Source organism: Gorilla gorilla, chromosome 3, assembly GCF_029281585.2.
Source record: "Gorilla gorilla gorilla isolate KB3781 chromosome 3, NHGRI_mGorGor1-v2.1_pri, whole genome shotgun sequence".
Lineage (NCBI taxonomy): Eukaryota > Metazoa > Chordata > Mammalia > Primates > Hominidae > Gorilla > Gorilla gorilla.
Window position 1 is genome coordinate 208,819,623 of NC_073227.2, and position 19,146 is coordinate 208,838,768.

The 19,146-nt window shown below is 37.8% G+C and overlaps 1 long non-coding RNA gene across 1 annotated transcript in view; it reads left to right on the forward strand.

The window, feature by feature from the left end:
• LOC134758383 (uncharacterized) overlaps nt 1-10,958 on the forward strand; it is a 56,889-nt gene extending 45,931 nt beyond the window's left edge. The window contains exons 2-3 of the long non-coding RNA XR_010133566.1: nt 7,749-7,884; nt 10,860-10,958. This is a non-coding gene — a long non-coding RNA (uncharacterized lncRNA). The remainder of the gene's footprint in view (nt 1-7,748; nt 7,885-10,859) is intronic.
• The last annotated feature ends 8,188 nt before the right edge of the window (nt 10,959-19,146 follow it).

Below are 19,146 nucleotides of genomic sequence, written 5' to 3' on the forward strand. Positions count from 1 at the left end.
CTGAATACAGCACGTTGATGGGTCTTGACTCTTTATCCAATTTGCCAGTCTGTGTCTTTTAATGGGAGCATTTAGTCCATTTAAATTTAAAGTTAATATTGTTATGTGTGAATCTGATCCTGTCATTATGATGTTAGCTGGTTATTTTGCTCGTTAGTTGATGCAGTTTCTTCCTAGTCTCGATGGTCTTTACATTTTGGCATGATTTTGCAGTGGCTGGTACCGGTTGTTCCTTTCCATGTTTAGTGCTTCCTTCAGGAGCTCTTTTAGGGCATGCTCGGTGGTGACAGAATCTCTCAGCATTTGCTTGTCTGTAAAGGATTTTATTTCTCCTTCACTTATGAAGCTTAGTTTGGCTGGATATGAAATTCTGGGTTGAAAATTCTTTTCTTTAAGAATGTTGAATATTGGCCCCCACTCTCTTCGGGCTTGTAGAGTTTCTGCCAAGAGATCCGCTGTTAGTCTGATGGGCTTCCCTTTGTGGGTAACCCGACCTTTCTCTCTGGCTGCCCTTAACATTTTTTCCTTCATTTCAACTTTGGTGAATCTGACAATTATGTGTCTTGGAGTTGCTCTTCTCGAGGAGTATCTTTGTGGCGTTCTCTGTATTTCCTGAATCTGAATGTTGGCCTGCCTTGCTAGATTGGGGAAGTTCTCCTGGATAATATCCTGCAGAGTGTTTTGCAACTTGGTTCCATTTTCCCCGTCACTTTCAGGTACACCAATCAGATGTAGATTTGGTCTTTTCACATAGTCCCATATTTCTTGGAGGCTTTGTTCGTTTCTTTTTATTCTTTTTTCTCTAAACTTCCCTTCTCGCTTCATTTCATTCATTTCATCTTCCATCACTGATACCCTTTCTTCCAGTTGATCGCATTGGCTCCTGAGGCTTCTGCATTCTTCACGTAGTTCTCGAGCCTTGGTTTTCAGCTCCATCAGCTCCTTTAAGCACTTCTCTGTATTGGTTATTCTAGTTATACATTCGTCTAAATTTTTTTCAAAGTTTTCAACTTCTTTGCCTTTGGTTTGAATTTCCTCCTGTGGCTCGGAGTAGTTTGATCGTCTGAAGCCTTCTTCTCTCAACTCGTCAAAGTCATTCTCTGTCCAGCTTTGTTCCATTGCTGGTGAGGAACTGCGTTCCTTTGGAGTCGGAGAGGTGCTCTGCTTTTTAGAGTTTCCAGTTTTTCTGCTCTGTTTTTTCGCCATCTTTGTGGTTTTATCTACTTTTGGTCTTTGATGATGGTGATGTACAGCTGGGTTTTTGGTGTAGATGTCCTTTCTGTTTGTTAGTTTTCCTTCTAACAGACAGGACCCTCAGCTGCAGGTCTGTTGGAGTTTGCTAGAGGTTCACTCCAGACCCTGTTTGCCTAGGTATCAGCAGCGGTGTCTGCAGAACAGTGGATTTTCGTAAACTGCGAATGCTGCTGTCTGATCGTTCCTCTGGAAGTTTTGTCTCAGAGGAGTACCCGGCCGTGTGAGGTGTCTGTCTGCCCCTACTGGGGGGTGCCTCCCAGTTAGGCTGTTTGGGGGTCAGGGGTCAGGGACCCACTTGAGGAGGCAGTCTGCCCGTTCTCAGATCTCCAGCTGCATGCTGGGAGAACCACTGCTCTCTTCAAAGCTGTCAGATGGGGACGTTTAAGTCTGCAGAGGTTAATGCTGTCTTTTTGTTTGTCTGTGCCCTGCCCCCAGAAGAGGAGCCTATAGAGACAGGCAGGCCTCCTTGAGCTGTGGTGGGCTCCACCCAGTTCGAGCTTCCCGGCTGCTTTGTTTACCTAAGCAAGCCTGGGCAATGGCGGGCACCCCTCCCCCAGCCTCACTGCCGCCTTGCAGTTTGATCTCAGACTGCTGTGCCAGCAATCAGCGAGACTCTGTGGGCGTAGGATACTCCGAGCCAGTTGCGGGATGTAATCTCCTGGTGCGCCGTTTCCTAAGCCCGTTGGAAAAGTGCAGTATTCGGGTGGGAGTGACCCGATTTTCCAGGTGCTGTCTGTCACCCCTTTCCTTGACCAGGAAAGGGAACTCCCTGATCCCTTGCACTTCCCGAGTGAGGCAATGCCTCGCCCTGCTTCGGCTGGCGCACGGTGTGCTGCACCCACTGTCCTGTGCCCACTGTCTGGCACTCCCTAGTGAGATGAACCTGGTACCTCAGACGGAAATGCAGAAATCACCCGTCTTCTGTGTCACTCACGCTGGGAGCTGTAGACCGGAGCTGTTCCTATTTGGCCGTCTTGGCTCCTCCCCCCCTTATAAGGTCTTGAACAGAGGAGGGATAAAAGATAAAATTCAACTCCTGTGTTACAAACATTGTTCTAGTGCTGTTTAGGAAATAGTCTGAAAGAGGAGAAGGGTGATACCAGGAAGGCCAATTAGGAGGTTAATGAAAAAACATTAGCCCAAAATGATGGTGCCTTAGACCAGGGTGGCAGTCGTGAAGACGGCAAAAAGTAATTTTGTAAATATTTATATAAAGTAGAACTGCCATGATTTACTGACAAGCTAATGTGGCATGTAAAAGGGTTTTGGCCTGGGTAACTGACAGAATGGAGTTGCCTTTAGTCAAGATGAAGTAGAGTGAGTTTGGTTGGGGAAGGATGGAAAATACCAGGCATTCAGTTTGAAATGCACAATTTGTCATTCAAGTAGAAGTGAAAAGTAGGCAGTTGGACATACAAATTTAAACTTCTGAAGAACTGAACAAACTAGAGATATAAATTTAGCATAATCAAAAATAGGTAGTATTCAAAGCCAAGAGTGAGCATACATAGAAGAAAGAAACCCGGGAACTCATTCCTGGAACTCCAACACATCAAAGTAAAGGAGATGAGGAAGAACTAGCAAAGAGAGTAAGAACAGCTGGAGACGCAGAAAGAAAAACAAGAGAATACAGTGCTCCAAAGTCCAAGAAAGCTCTTCATGAAGAGTATGTGGGTCCCGTGTACCTGATTAGCCACGTAAAATGGGGACTCAGCATGACCCAGCGGTTTCAGTCACATGGAGGGCAGAGGCAAAAATGGGCAGCCGGTATAGGCGCACGACGGACAGCACACTTCATGATGACACTTTGGAAGCAGCTTCACTGAATTTTCAGGGAAAGACAAACATGCCCTCTTTCATCTCTTCTAGTCACAAGTGTACCAGAGCTTAACGACAACAACAACAACAAAATAGGAAAAACAAATGAAGTACAAGAAGTGGATGGAAAGAGGTAAAAAGTCTTCTCTGCTGTTTATATGATGTCTGTATACAAAATCCAAGATAATCTACAGATAAACACTTAGAAACTGATAAGAGATTTTAAAATGTATTAGATTCAAGATTAGCATGCTTGAATCAAACTATTCTACCATACTAAATAAAAACATACTTTTTCCATTAACTTCCTATAAGCAGTTGTGTGCTGGTTACTTGAAGACAGGAAAGGAAAGAGAGACACCTGATATGCGGTGATTGCTGATTTCCAAGGTGCAACTTCTCCTCCCACAGCCCATTTGAAGCTACCAGTGTAATGTCACTGAAGCAGAGCTGCCAATAGTTGCACGTAACTGGCCCTTGCAAACTGGTGTCAGCGCCAGCACACCACTGCAAATCAATTAAAATGTTGAATAAAGAAAACATCGCATTCATAGATGTTATCAAAACTACAAGATCTATTTTAAAAAACTAACCAAATGGCAATAACATGCAGAGATTTTTTTAAAAAAATGTTTTAAAGAAAGAACTGAATACTTCAGAAAAAGTAATACTAATGGCAGGGAAGAATTGATATTGTTGATGCCAATTCACCCCAAATAATTATAATTTCAGCACAATTATAATCAAATCTCAACAGAGAATCTTCAAATTCATTTGAAAGAGGAAGTGGTCAAAAATAATTGAGACAGTTTTTAAGAACAACAAGGTAGGGTGACTTGCACTACTAAAAAATAAATCCCTAAATACTTGATATTGATGTTAGGATGAAGAAATAAAACAATGTAACCGAATAGAGAGCCCATAAACAGTTATTTTTAGAAACCTGATATATACCAGATGTGGTATTACTAATTAGTGTGGAAAGAGTGGCCTCTCAATAGATGGTTCTGAGGCTATTGAATTTCCATATGGGAAAATAAACAAAATTCAAATTTCTCTAAGACAAGAAAAAAAATAATCCACCAAGAACAAACCGAATAAATTGCAAAATATAACAAAGGGTAATTATCTCAAGTTTATAGGGAGATCTTAAAATGAATAAATATATTAAACCAAATAGAGGGGATAAATCCACGAAAAACAATTGTTAAAGTTAGAAAAATAAAGAGCCTATTTTCTTTTTTTTTTTAAATTCCTTCTTAAAAAAAAACGGGATACATGTATAGAACGTGCAGGTTTGTTACTTAGGTTGCGTGTGCCATGGTGGTTTGCTGCACCTGCTGACCCATCCTCCAAGCTCTCTCCCCTCACCCCCACCCTCCAGCAGGCCCTGGTGTGTGTGGTTCCCCTCTCTGTGTCCATGGGTTCTTGTTGTTCAACTCCCACTTAGGAGTGAGAACATGCGGTGTTCGGTTTTCTGTTCCTGTGTTAGTTTGCTGAGGATGATGAAGAGCCTATTTTCATTTAAAAAATCAAAATGTATTTTAAAGTACTCAAATCCACTAAGAATGTTTAAAACTAATCTTAAATTAACAAAATACTTTATTTCCCTATCAAAATGAAAAAAAAGTAAAAGACTGATTTTTTAAAAATCCATAATCTGTGTTCAAGAACTTATTTCTCCATACAGTAAGGGCAACTTTACAGCCAAACATATTTTCCAAACTTGGCAGAAGTATAAATTGGCAAAACCTTTTTGGATTGAGATATACTTACGGAAATTTAAGTATATCTTCTTTGACCAAAAAATTCAAAAAGTTATCCTAAAGAAAGCAGAAAAAGTATAAAGGGTCATATGTAGCCCATTTAAGTGAAGAAATGGAAAATTCTTTGATAACCAAAAAAACTAGTTCATAGAAGTTCCATATAGTATGATGTATTTTTCATAAAACAAAAAAAAAAGTATGTATTTGAATGACTTAAAATTTTCTGGAAGTAACATGCAGAAGTGAGTATTTCTCCATGCTGAAGTTACGGAGTTCTGTTTTCTTGTTTATATTTTGCTGTGCTTTCTTAATTTTGCAGTATTACTCATATATTAGGATAAATCATTTTCAAAAAATAAGCAAAGCAGACATGCACTTGGGGTTTTTACAAAATATTTTATTGACAAGTATTATTTTTAATGTATTATCTTCCATCCTAGGAGAAAATTTTGTGCCCTCTCCTAGGATGGGCTTAGCTATAAGAATGTTGCGAATAAGGAAAAAGTGAGTAGTATGTACCACCTCTCTCTCTATTTTGCCAACTAGCTCAGCTCCCCCTGGAGTCCTTCATGCGCATGTTCCTATTGGATGAACCTCCCACATGATGTTTCTTGGTCTCTAAACCAATGAGTCTCCGTGAGTCAATATCCCTACATCACACACACACACACACACACACACACACACACACATACACACACACACTCTCGTATGATGATTCCTGAATCATACTGTGTATTAAAGTTGCTTATTCACATGTCATCTTCCGGGTAGACTGTAAACCCCCAGAGAATAAGACAAATGCACTATTCTTTTTATATCTCCCAGAAACAATTAACAAAATACCCTGCATATGTTGACGTAAATTACTTATTTGTTGACTAAATCTTGCAAGGACTTCATAGGTTTAACTTGGACTAATTCGTGGTTACGGTTTTTTGTTTTGTTTTGTTTTTGTTTTTGACATGGACTTTCGCTCTGTCGCCCAGGCTGGAGTGCAATGGTGCCATCATGGCTCACTGCAACCTCTGCCTCCCGGGTTCGAGCAATTCTCGTGCCTCAGCCTCCCGAGTAGCTGGGATTAAAGTCATGCGCCATCACGCTCAGCTAACGTTGTATTTTTAGTGGAGACAGGGTTTCTCCATGTTAGTCAGGCTGGTCTTGAACTCCCGGCCTCAGGTGATCCACCCACCTCAGCCCCCCCAAAGTTCTGGGATTAGAGGCGTGAGCCACCACGCCCGGCCAGTTACTTTTTATAAATTGAAAATAAGTAATTTTTAAAGAAATAAAAGTCCTTTTTATTTAAAAAATAAATAATTACACAAATAATGAATGACATTGGGTTCAACTACAATTATATTTGAGAAGATTACATTTAATTGATGGATAAATGATCTATAGTGATTTATGATTGGAAATATAAGGGACACCTTTTTTCCTATTTTTATCTGTGCCATAGAAGCCAAAAATGTTGTTTCATAAAACATACTTTGAGGCCTCTGTTAGAGACAGACAGTAAGAATGCATGAAACAGGGTCTACTCCAATACATCAATTTCTTAGTTATCATGAAGTATTTTATTTGCTGGATACAAAGAGATTGATGTATAAACTAAATTGATAATAACAGCTACCATTTACTAAAAACCTGCCACGCTGAGTGTCTTGTGTTCATTCTCTCCAACCCCATGAAAAACCTTGTTGTATAGTGAGGGAAGGAGCAGATATTCTAACTAAGCTCTATTAACTGCAAAACCAAAACTCTCAACCAATAGATCCACTTTTTTACAGATATACTAAAAGCAGTTTAGTAGCAATTTCAGCAATGTAGTCAAAGTTTCTGGTGCTATGTCTTCAAATTTTCATGGATCATAACACATCTGCAGTACAGTTGTGATCAAATTATTATATCACTGCATTTACCAAAAATAAAATGATACATAAAAAGTCCTCAGGAAAACTATTCTCTTGAAATATCTTTATAGTGATGCCTGGGGGGAAAATCTCGTTTAGCTAAAGTGCTGTTTGTAATTAGCATGGCATTCCCTTTTATGTCTAAAAATAGAATTACAATCATCATTTTAACACTATATATACATTGATCTAGCTTTTATATTTCATTTGGATGAAAATAGAATAGCAAAAAAGTCCATGTTTTCTTAAAAATACTTACGATGAAAGCTGGATGTATTATCACATATCTAGCTTATAAAACTAGCTACCCAATAGAGTATAATGAAATATTGTTCCTTTATTTAGCAATTGCTTTTTATCTGGGGGCACAGATCACTGATGAAACTATAAGAAAACAATGCAATGCAACTGCTATTTCAGTCTTGCCTGTGCCCGGGTGTAATTAACAAATGTATCATATGTAAACAATTACATACTTCATAGTACAATTCCAAACTCAAATCTCACATTTTAGAGACCTACCTTTAGAAAAGCTCTTTCTTTTCTTTAGATTTGATCATACTGCTTCAGAAACACTGTAAGTTTCACAGGGAAAGGATTATTTTGCTAAGTTGCAGATCCAATACATTGCTTTGGTTTTACATACAAAGTAAGTATGGGAAAATTTCTCATGCAAATAAAGAGGTTCAACAAAATATCACACAGGTATCTTCTATTCATTTTTGTCCAGTACTTTGTAATTTGAGTGACACGTCCTGGCCAGGCAATGCACTATGTGGCAAGAGTGTAGATTCAGGAACTAGATCATCTGGATATCATGCAGCTTCATGACAAGCACATTGGTCTCCAGGACTGCATTGTGGGTGACCCTAATAAACTTACTCAGATATTTGAATAGCTTCTCTATTGTTTGATAGAGAAAAAAGAATGGCTGGAGATAACACCAATTTTTGATTACCAAAGCTACAATTCTTTGTTTTGGGTTTTCTTGAGACAGGGTGTCACTCTGTCGCCAGCTAGAATGCAGTGGCACAATCCCAGCTCAGTGCAGCCTCAACCTCCAGGGCTCAAGTGATCCTCCCACCTCAGCCTCCTGAGTAACTGGGACTACAGATGTACACCACCACGCCCAGGTAATTTTTTAATTTTTTTGTAGAGATAAGAGTCTCACTATGTTGCTCAGGCTGGTCTCACACCCCTGGGTTCAAGCAATCTCCTTCCTTGGCCCCTCAAAGTGCTGGGACTATAGATGTGAGCCGTCGTGCCTGGCCCAAAGAATTACAAATCTTAACCTTTATCCGAAGTCTAATGAATTTGATATTATGCTTTATTGAGGATAAAAGAATTAATTTCAGCTAATTATCTTCAAAAAGGATTTTTATTTAAAAATTCTGTCCTTGCATACATTTTCTGGACATAAGCTAGGACATCATTTCGGTCTGATTTTGGTTACAAAGTGCACAGGCGCCGCTTCAATCTGCTAATCAAGCTTTAATGTGTCGTGTTATGTTGCTCTCAAATTGTGAACATACGGTAGTTTATAAATAAACGTCTCAAGGACTTAGATAGTTTCTGAAGATTATGGAGCTGGAAGAGCTACTCAGAGAAACTGAAATACCTTCTAAAATGTATTTTCAAGTTTCTTCTTAAATCTTCAAATTGGATTATTAGAGAGAAAGCATGAATAGATCTGCTTCTTCCCTTTGGGGATTGAGAGAGGCTTCGTGTCTTTAAGAAGCCTCTTGAAATATACAGATTTATTTAATATATGTCAGAATCTAGAAAGAATTATGATATCAAATGCTTTTTTGGAAATGCAGTGTATATAATAGAGAATATGATATTGTTTTCTGAACTTCTTTCCTACATCCTACGATATTCAAAGAGTAATTCAGCATGGCCTCCAGCCCTGCAGCTCATCCCTGTGCGTTGTGGATTCAAGGACTCCAGCCTGCAGTGGCCAACAGGAAATACAGTAATTGTGATCTTGCTCTTTGAAGATGGGATGATAATTATCACAGAAGTCATAGGAAATGTCTTTTTTGCTCTATAGACTGTGAGATTATGCGTATCTTTTAGTAGTTTATTCCCTGAATCCTTTAAAATTAATTTAAGTTTACCATCAGATTTTAGATTTTCCTCTGTTCCTACCTTTGGTTATGACATCAGTTTTGTGAACAAAGTAAACTCAATACATTATAAAATGCTGAAGTAACATATCATTTTCCCTAAGGCTTACCTCTTTTATTTGATTTAAGGAAAATTTTTTATTTTCTGTGGGGGCTTAGTGCATTGATGTGGAGAAATTCATCCTTCTTGGTTTTTGTATTCTTTTTTTTTTTTTTTTTTTTTTTGAGACAGAGTTTCACTCTTGTTGCCCAAGCTGGAGTGCAATGGCGTGATCTCGGCTCACTGCAACCTGCGCCTCCTGGATTCAAGTGATTCTCTTGCCCCAGGTTTTTGTATTCTTAAAGGCCAAAACATATGTCTGGATGGCCTCATGCTCATCTGTGCACACCATGGCAGAACCCAGTACATTGTTTTGTTTACATCCCCCCAAAATAGTGAAAAAAATGAAGCACCACCATTTTTATCTTGAGCGCCTCTTCACTGTTCTTAACGCATTTGGGCGGTAGCAGAAAAGATCATTCACCAAAACCTTGCTAAGCACATTTTCCAGGTAGTAAAACTGAGTATTACTGCTCAGTTTTCCAGTTACAGGTGCTCTAGTATCTTTCTTCTAATTTAGGCATCACTGGCAACAATCAACTTGTCAGATTTATACAGTAGATGAAAATGGAAAAGATAAAAATCGAGTCCAAGGCTGCTTTTATTCTGAAGTTTAAATGACAGCTATTATCATTTCATGTAGCCCATTATGTAGGAATGATGTCTAGGACTGTACAGTTTCATCATGAGTTTCCATGAGCTTCTTTTCATTTTTACATCTTTTATTTTAATCAGTGGGAAATCACGATATTAGAGATTCCACTGGTGCCCTGAAAGACATGCTTTGTGAAATTTTTGTTTCAAAACATTATTTCAAAATAAATAATATATACTTAATTCAGCACCAGGACCCATGATTAGATGCAAATGAGATGACATGAAATATCTTTACTATGCTATTTACATTCATATATGTTTACTTGTACTTTAAATCCTATAACAAAATTATGTAAGTAAACCCAAAGTATAAAGTAATGTTTAGAGAAAATTAGTTCTTCACACTTCAATATTTATGAAGTACAACTTTTTGTAAACATGGAAAATTGAAAAATGTCATTGAAATTAACCTGTAGAATAATATGAATTAAATAAATGCTATTGCTGTTCCTCTGACTTTAAAAAATCAAAAGCACTTTCTAGATTAATCTGAGTAATCACAGGCCACTTAAAGTAGCCAGGAATATAAAGTGGAACAACCAGCCTCAGTTCCCTGCATCCGAAGGTTTAGACCTATTTTAGTTCCTCTCATGCTGCTACAACGAAATTCCACAGACTAGGTAATTTATAATGAGCAGAAATTTATTTGGCTCAAAGTTCTGGAGTCTGGGAAGTCCACAATTGAGAAAATGCATCTGCATCTGGTGAGGGACTTCCGTTGTGTCATAACATGGCAGAAAGCATCATGTGGGGAGAGAGAGGAGGAGGCCAAACTCATCCTTTTACAAGGAACTAACTCCTGAAACGGTGGCATCAATCCATTCATGAGAGGGAAGCCCTCATGACCTAACCATCTCGTGATGGTCCCACTTTTCCACACTGCTGGATTGAGGATTATGTTTCTAACCCGTGAACCTTGGGTGACGCATTTAAACCCTAGCAACACCCTAGCTGATTCACAGATATTTATGCTAAAGCCTAGTTGATACAGTTTGTTATTTGTTTCCTCAAAATCCCACGTTGAAATGTGATCCCCAGTGTTGGAAGTGCGGTCTAGTGGGAGGTATTTGGTTCATGGGAGTGGATTCCTCAGAATGGCTTGATGCCCTCCCTGTAGTAATGAGTTTACACAAGAGCTGGTTGCTCAAAACATCCTGACATCTCTCTTGCTTCCTCCCTCATCGTGTGACACATCTGCTCCTCCTTCGCCTTCCACCATAAGCGGAAGCTTCCGGAAGCCTCATCAGAAGCTGAGCAGATGCTGGAGCCATGCTTGTACAGCCTGCAGAACAGTGAGCCAAATAAACTTCTTTTCTTTAAAAATTACCCAGCCTCAGGTATTACTGTGCAGGAATGCAAATGAACTAACACACTAGTTATTTTCAGATATTTGTAAGTATTATCATCCTTCATCCAAATACAATTTTTAACATATTTTAAATGAAAATAATTTAAGAAATATGGAGCTGGATAGTAAAAGAGAAAAAAGTTATCTTAATATAATTTTAGTGGGTTTATACATCAAACATTAAGCGGGAGAAGTCTTTAAGCACTTGCACAAGGCTGAAAAACAAGGAAAAGGAAGTTACCTAGTAGATGTCTAACAGAGATGCAGAACTGATCTGCAGCAGCAGTTAGGACAAAGGCAATCATATATGGAAAAGCAGATAATATGATTTTTAAAGCTTTGAGACATTTCCAATTTGGAGTAACAGAATGTTAGCCAGCACGTGCCAATACAGCCTTGCCACTTACTTACTGCTGACATTCATTCTGATTAGCCCATTATTAGCCTGAGCTGAGCTGATTAGTATAGTTTGCATCTCCCTGGGTTAACTACAGCCCATCCTCATTATTTGCAGATTCCAGATATATGAATTTGCCTGCTTGCTAAAGTGGATTTGTAACCCTCAAATCAATACTCCCAAGTGCTTTCCTGGTCATTTATGGACATGCGCAGAGAGGGGAAATGATTTATTTATTTATTTATTTCAATAGGTTTTGGGGGAACAGGTGGTGTTTGGTTACGCGCATAAGTTCTTTCGTGATGATTTCTGAGATTTTGGTGTACCCATCACGCGAGCAGTGTACACTGTACCCAACGTGTAATATTTTATCCCTCACCCCTCTCCCACCCTTTCCCCAAGTCCCCAAAGTCCATTGTATCATTCTTATGTTTTTGCATCCTCATAGTTTAGCTGCCACTTATGAATGAGAACACAACAACGTTTGGTTTTCCATTCGTGAGTTATTCACTTAGAATAATGGTCTCCAATTCCATCCAGGTTTATTTTGTTCCTTTTTATGGCTGAATAGTATTCCATGGTATATATTTATACCACTATTTCTTTTTTTTAATTATTATTATTATACTTTAAGTTTTAGGGTACATGTGCACAATGTGCCGGTTAGTTACATATGTATACATGTGCCATGCTGGTGTGCTGCACCCATTAACTCGTCATTTACCATTAGGTATATCTCCTAATGCTATACCTCCCCCTTCCCCCAACCCCACAACAGTCCCCAGAGTGTGATGTTCCCCTTCCTGTGTCCATGTGTTCTCATTGTTCAATTCCCATCTATGAGTGAGAACATGCGTTGTTTGGTTTTTTGTCCCTGAGATAGTTTACTGAGAATGATGATTTCCAATTTCACCCATGTCCCTACAAAGGACATGAACTCATCATTTTTTATGGCTGCATAGTATTCCATGGTGTATATGTGCCACATTTTCTTAATCCAGTCTATCATTGTTGGACATTTGGGTTGGTTCCAAGTCTTTGCTATTGTGAATAGTGCCGCAATAAACATACATGTGCATGTGTCTTTATAGCAGCATGATTTATAATCCTTTGGGTATATACCCAGTAATGGGATGGCTGGGTCAAATGTATACCACAATTTCTTTATCCACTCGTTAATTGATGGGCATTTGGGCTGGTTCCATATTTTTGTGATTGCGAATTGTGCTGCTATAAACATGCATGTGCAAGTATCTTTTTTCCTGTGATGACTTACTTTCCTCTAGGTAGATACCCAGTAGTGGGATTGCTGGATCAAATGGTGTTTCTACTTTTAGAACTCAGTTCTTTAAGGAATCTCCACACTGTTTTCCATAGTGGTTCTGCTAGTTTACATTCCCACCAGCAGTGTAAGTGTTCCATTTTCACCACATCCATACCAACATCTATTTTTTTTTAATTTTTTGATTGTGGCCATTCTTGCAGGAGTGATTTTGATTTGTATTGTGGTGTTGATTTGTATTTCCCTGATAATTAGTGATGTTGAACATTTTTTTAAATGTTTGTTGGCCATTTGTGTATCTTCTTTTGAGAATTGTCTATTCATGTCCTTAGCCCACTTTTTGATGGGATTATTGCATTGTTAGGCAACTTCATTATTGTGCAAACATCATAGAGCGTACTACACAAACCTAGATGTTGTAGCATAATACACACCTGGGCTATCTAGTACAATCTATTTCTTCTAGGCTACAAACCTGTACAGCATATGACCGTACTGAACACTATAGGCAATTGTGGTATTTGTGTATCTAAGCATATGTAAACATAGAAAAGGTGCAGTAAAAATATGGTATAAAAGATAAAAAATGGTACACCTGCATAGGGCACTTACCGTGAATGAAGGTTGCAAGACTGAAAGCTGCTCTTGGTGAGTTGGTGACCAGTGAATGAATGTGAAGGCGTAAGATGTTACTGTGCACTACTGTAGACTTTATAAGCACTGTACACTTAGACTATACTAAATTTATTTTTTAAATTTCTTACTTCAAAAATAGATTAACCTTAGTTTACTGTATCTTTTTTACTTATAAACTTCTTAATTGTTTTAAGCTTTGACTCTTCTGTAAAAACACTTAGCTTAAAACAGAAACATATTGTTCGGCTGTACAAAAATATTTTCTATCTTTGTATCCTTATTCTATAGGCTTTTGTCTATGTTTAACCTTTTTTTCTACCTTTAAAATTAAAAAAAAAGCTAAGACCTATGCACACACATTAGCCTAGGCCTACAGGAGGTCAGGATCATCAACATCACTGTCTTCCACCTCCACATCATGTCCCACTGGAAGGTCTTCAGGGGAAGTAACATGCATGAAGCTGTCATCTCCTATGGTAACAATGCCTTCTGCTGCATACCTCCTGAAGGACCTGCCTGAGGCTGTTTTACAGTTCACTCTTTTTAACATAAATAGAAAGAGTACATTCTGAAATGACGATAAAAATTTAGCATAGTAAAACACATAAACCAGTAATTTAGTCGTTTGTACGTGCTAGTCTTTATATGACTGGGAGCACAGTAGGTTTGTTTACACCACATCACCACAAACACAGGACTAATGCATTGTGCTAAGACACTATGATGGCTACGATGTCACTAGGCAACAGAAATTTTTCTGCACCATTATAATATTACGGAAACACCATCATATATGTGGTCCGTTGATGATCAAAACATGTTACTGGCACATGACTGTATGTATAAGTACAAATTGGATAAAATATATGTAACTTTATTCTATCTAAAATTATTTCCCAGAGTAATGCTAAGTATTTTTAAAATAATGTTCTTTCACATTAAAAGTCAATGAGTGTTTTTGGTTTTTGTTTTTTGCTAATAATAATTTTTTTTAATTTCTAACTTTTAAGTTCAGAGGTACATGTGCAGGATGGGCAGGTTTGTTACACGGGTAAACATGTGTCATGGTGGTTTGTTGTACAGATTATTTCCTTACCCAGGTATTAAGCCCAGTACCCATTAGTTATTTTCCCTGATCATCTCCCTCCTCCCACCATCCGCCCTCCCATAGGCCCCAGTGTGTGTTGGTTCCTCCTATGTATCCATGTGTTCTAATCATTCAGCTCCCACTTACAAGTGAGAACATGCAGTGTTTGGTTTTCTGTTCCTGTATTAACTTGCTAAGGATAATGGCCTCTAGTTCCATCCATGTCCCTGCAAAGGACATGATCCCCTTCTTTTTTATGGCTGCATAATATTCCATGGTATATATGTACATTTTCTTTATTCAGTATATCATTGATGGGCATTTAGGTTGATTCCATGTCTTTGCTGTTGTGAATAGTGCTGCATTGAACATACACATGCATATGTCTTTACAATAGAATGGTTTATATTCCTTTGGGTATATACCCAGTAATGGGATTGCTTGGTCAAATAGTATTTCTCTCTCTAGGTCTTTGAGGAATTGCCACACTGTCTTCAACAATGGTTGAACTAATTTACACTCCCACCAACAGTGTAAAAGCATTCCTTTTTCTCCACAACCTTGCCAACATCTGTTGTTTTTTGACTTTTTAATAAACACCATTCTGACTGTCAAGAGATGGTATCTCATTGTGGTTTTGATGTGCATTTCTCTAATGATCAGTGAATGTTGAGCTTTTTTTCATGTGTCTGTTTGCCACATGTATGTCTTCTTTTGAGAATTGTCTGTTCATGTCCTTTGCCTACTTATTAATGGAGTTTTTTTCCTTATAAATTTATTTAAGTTCCTTATAGATGCTAGATATTAGACCTTTGTCAGATGCGTAGATTGTGAAAAATTTCTCCCATTTTGTAGGTTGTCTGTTTACTCTGTTGATAGTTTCTTTTGCTGTGCAGAAGCTCTTTAGTTTAATTAGATTCCATTTGTCAATTTTTGCTTTTGTTGTAATTGCTTTTGGTGTCTTCATCATAAAATCTTTTTCTGTGCCTATGTCCTGTATAGTATTGCCTAGGTTTTCTTCTAGGGTTTTTATTGTTTTGGGTTTTACATTTAAGTCTTTAATCCATCTTGAGTTGACTTTTGTATATGGTACCCAGTTTCAATTTTCTGCATATAGCTAGCCAGTTCTCCCAGCACCATTTATTAAATAGGGAATCCTTTCCCCATTGCTTGTTTTCGTCAGGTTTGTCAAAGACCAGATGGTTACAGGTGTGCAGTCTTATATCTGGGCACTCTATGCTGTTCCATTGGTCTATGTGTCTGTTTTTGCACCAGTGCCATGCCATTTGGGTTACTGTAGCACTGTAGTATAGTCAGGTAGCATGATGCCTCCAGCTTTATTCTTTTTGCTTAGGATTGCCTTGGTTATTCAGGCTCTTCTTTGGTTCTATATGAATTTTAAAATACATTTTTCTTTTTTTTATTATACTTTAAGATTTAGGGTACACGTGCACAATGTGCAGGTTTGTTATATATGTATACATGTGCCATGTTGGTGTGCTGCACCCATTAACTCATCATTTAGCATTAGGTATATCTCCTAATACTATCCCTCCCCCGCTCCCCGCACCCCACAACAAGCCCCGTTGTGTGATGTTCCCCTTCCTGTGTCCATGTGTTCTCATTGTTCAGTTCCCACCTGTGAGTGAGAACATGCGGTGTTTGGTTTTTTGTCCTTGTGATAGTTTGCTGACAATGATGGTTTCCAGCTTCATCCATGTCCCTACAAAGGACATGAACTCATCATTTTTTATGGCTGCATAGTATTCCATGGTGTATATGTGCCACATTTCTTAATCCAGTCTATCACTGATGGACATTTGGGTTGGTTCCAAGTCTTTGCTATTGTGAATAGTGCCACAATAAACACACGTTTGCATGTGTCTTTATAGCAGCATGATTTATAATCCTTTGGGTATATACCCAGTAATGGGATGACTGGGTCAAATGGTATTTCTAGTTCTAGATCCCTGAGGAATCACCACACTGACTTCCACAATGGTTGAACTAGTTTACAGTCCCACCAACAGTGTAAAAGTGTTCCTATTTCTCCACATCCTCTCCAGCACCTGTTGTTTCCTGACTTTTTAATGATTGCCATTCTAACTGGTGTGAGATGGTATCTCATTGTGGTTTTGATGTGCATCTCTCTGATGGCCAGTGATAATGAGCATTTTTTCATGTGTCTTTTGGCTGCATAAATGTCTTCTTTTAAGAAGTGTCTGTTCATATCCTTTGCCCACTTTTTGATGGGGTTTTTTTTTCTTGTAAATTTGTTTGAGTTCATTGTAGATTCTGGATATTAGCCCTTTGTCAGATGAGAAGATTGCAAAAATTTTCTCCCATTCTGTAGGTTGCCTGTTCACTCTGATGGTAGTTTCTTTTGCTGTGCAGAAGCTCTTTGACAAACCTGACAAAAACAAGAAATGGGGAAACGATTCCCTATTTAATAAATGGTGCTGGGAAAACTGGCTAGCCATATGTAGAAAGCTGAAACTGGATCCCTTCCTTACACCTTATACAAAAATTAATTCAAGATGGATTGAAGACTTAAATGTTAGACCTAAAACCATAAAAACCCTAGAAGAAAACCTAGGCATTACCATTCAGGACACAGGCATGGGCAAAGACTTCATGTCTAAAACACCAAAGGCAATGGCAACAAAAGCCAAAATTGACAAATGGGAGCTAATTAAATTAAAATACGTTTTTCTAATTGTGTGAAGAATGTCAAAGGTAGTTTAATAGAAACAGCATTGGAATTAGAAATAGAAATCTATAAACTGCTTTGGGCAGTTTGGCCATTTACACAATATTGATTTTTTCCTATCCAGGCATGAAATGTTTTTCCGTTTGTTTGTGTCCTCTCTGATTTCCTTTAACAGGGGTTTGTAGTTCTCCTTGAAAAGGTTCTTCACTTCCCTTGTTAGCTGTATTCCTAGGTATTTGATTCTCTTTGTAGCAATTGTAAATGGAAGTTCATTCTTGATTTGGCTCTCTGCATGCCTTCTATTGGTGTATAGGAATGCGAGTGATTTTTGCATATTGATTTTGTATCCTGAGACTTTGCTGAAGTGGCTTATCAGTTTAAGAAGCTTTGGGACTGAGACGATGGGGTTTTCTGGATACAGAATCATGTCATCTGCAAACAAAAATAATTTGACTTCCTCCCTTCCTATCTGAATGCCCTTTATTTCTTTCTCATGGCTGATCGTTCTGGCCAGAACTTCCAATACTGTGTTGAATAGGAGGGGTGAGAGAGGGCATCCTTGTCTTCTGCTGGTTTTCAAGGGGGATGCTTTCAGCTTTTGCCCATCCAGTATGATATTGGCTGTGGGTTTGTCATTTATGGCTCTTATTATTTTGAGGTATGTTCCTTCAATATCTAGTTTATTGAGAGTTTTTAACATGAAGGAATATTGAATTTTATCAAAGGCTTTTTCTGCGTCTACTGAGATAATCATGTGGTTTATGTCTTTAGTTCTGTTTATGTGATGAATGACATTTATTGATTTGCATATATTGAGCCAACCTTGCATCCCAGGGATGAAGCCTACCTGATTGTGATAGACAAGCTTTTTGCTGTGCTGCTGGATTGTTTGCCAATATTTTGTTAAGGATTTTTGCATCGATGTTCATCAGGTTATTGGTCTAAAATTTTCTTTTTTTGTTGTATCTCTGCCAGGTTTTGGTGTCAGGATGATGCTGGCGTCATAGAATGAGTTAGGGAAGAGTCCCTCCTTTTCAATAATAATTTTTATTAGTTTAACTGTTTCCACTTCCTCTTTTCCTCCCCCCAGTAACTTGTAGGCATACACATTATCTTGACTTCTCAAGACATGATCTCAGAATTCTCCATTCATCAGTCTGCAAGAACTGTTTGCAACAAAACCATTTAAAGTCTACCAGAGCCTAGGTCTCTGGAGCATTTTGTTTGAAGTTGTTTATAACCAACTTCCAGAAACATTGAATGTCAATTGCAGTATACTTTGAAAAGAAGTTATTTGTCACTATAGATTTCTTACCAAATTTAGTTTGTTGCAATGGAAAGGCCTTTTATTTTAGGTGAAAAATGACTTCTGATTTGATTTAGTCAAAGTTTTAATTTAGGTTTTCTAGTTTCATTTTCTTTTTCCTCTTCTCTAATCTTATAAAAAATATCCCAATACTGCAAAATGTTCCTGCTTGCTATAAACAAAAGCAGGCTCTAATAGAGTAAAAAGTTACAAACATACTAAGATGTCTAATTAAGATACTTATTGTAAAATTGGAAAAAATATTTATAAAAATAGACAATTTTAAAAAATCGAATTGCCAAGCATTTCTAAGTACTCACAATTCTACATTGCACAGGAGATGTTTCACTCCTGTAACTAAATTTTAAACAAAAGAAATGAGCTTTTAATCTTGGGCACCTAGAAATAGTTATTAATATAGAAAAATACAAAGTTCTATAACATGGAACCAATATGATATATATGGTTATTGGTCTTATGTTAGATCTTAAGATAAAACTTTTTCAAATAGATATTCAAACAGTACAATACACTGAAAATTTTTCTAAAACCTTTTCTATTTACATAACATTTTATTTCTGAAAGCAAACACACATACCAAAAAGGCTGAGTTTACCAAGGTTACAAAACGAATCAGTGAAAGAACGAGGAATATAATTTAAATCTCAGACTTTGTGGTAGTATCTAATAGACTCCTCATTTCCATTAATTTCCTAAAATATAGTATTGTTTTATAGAGAAAG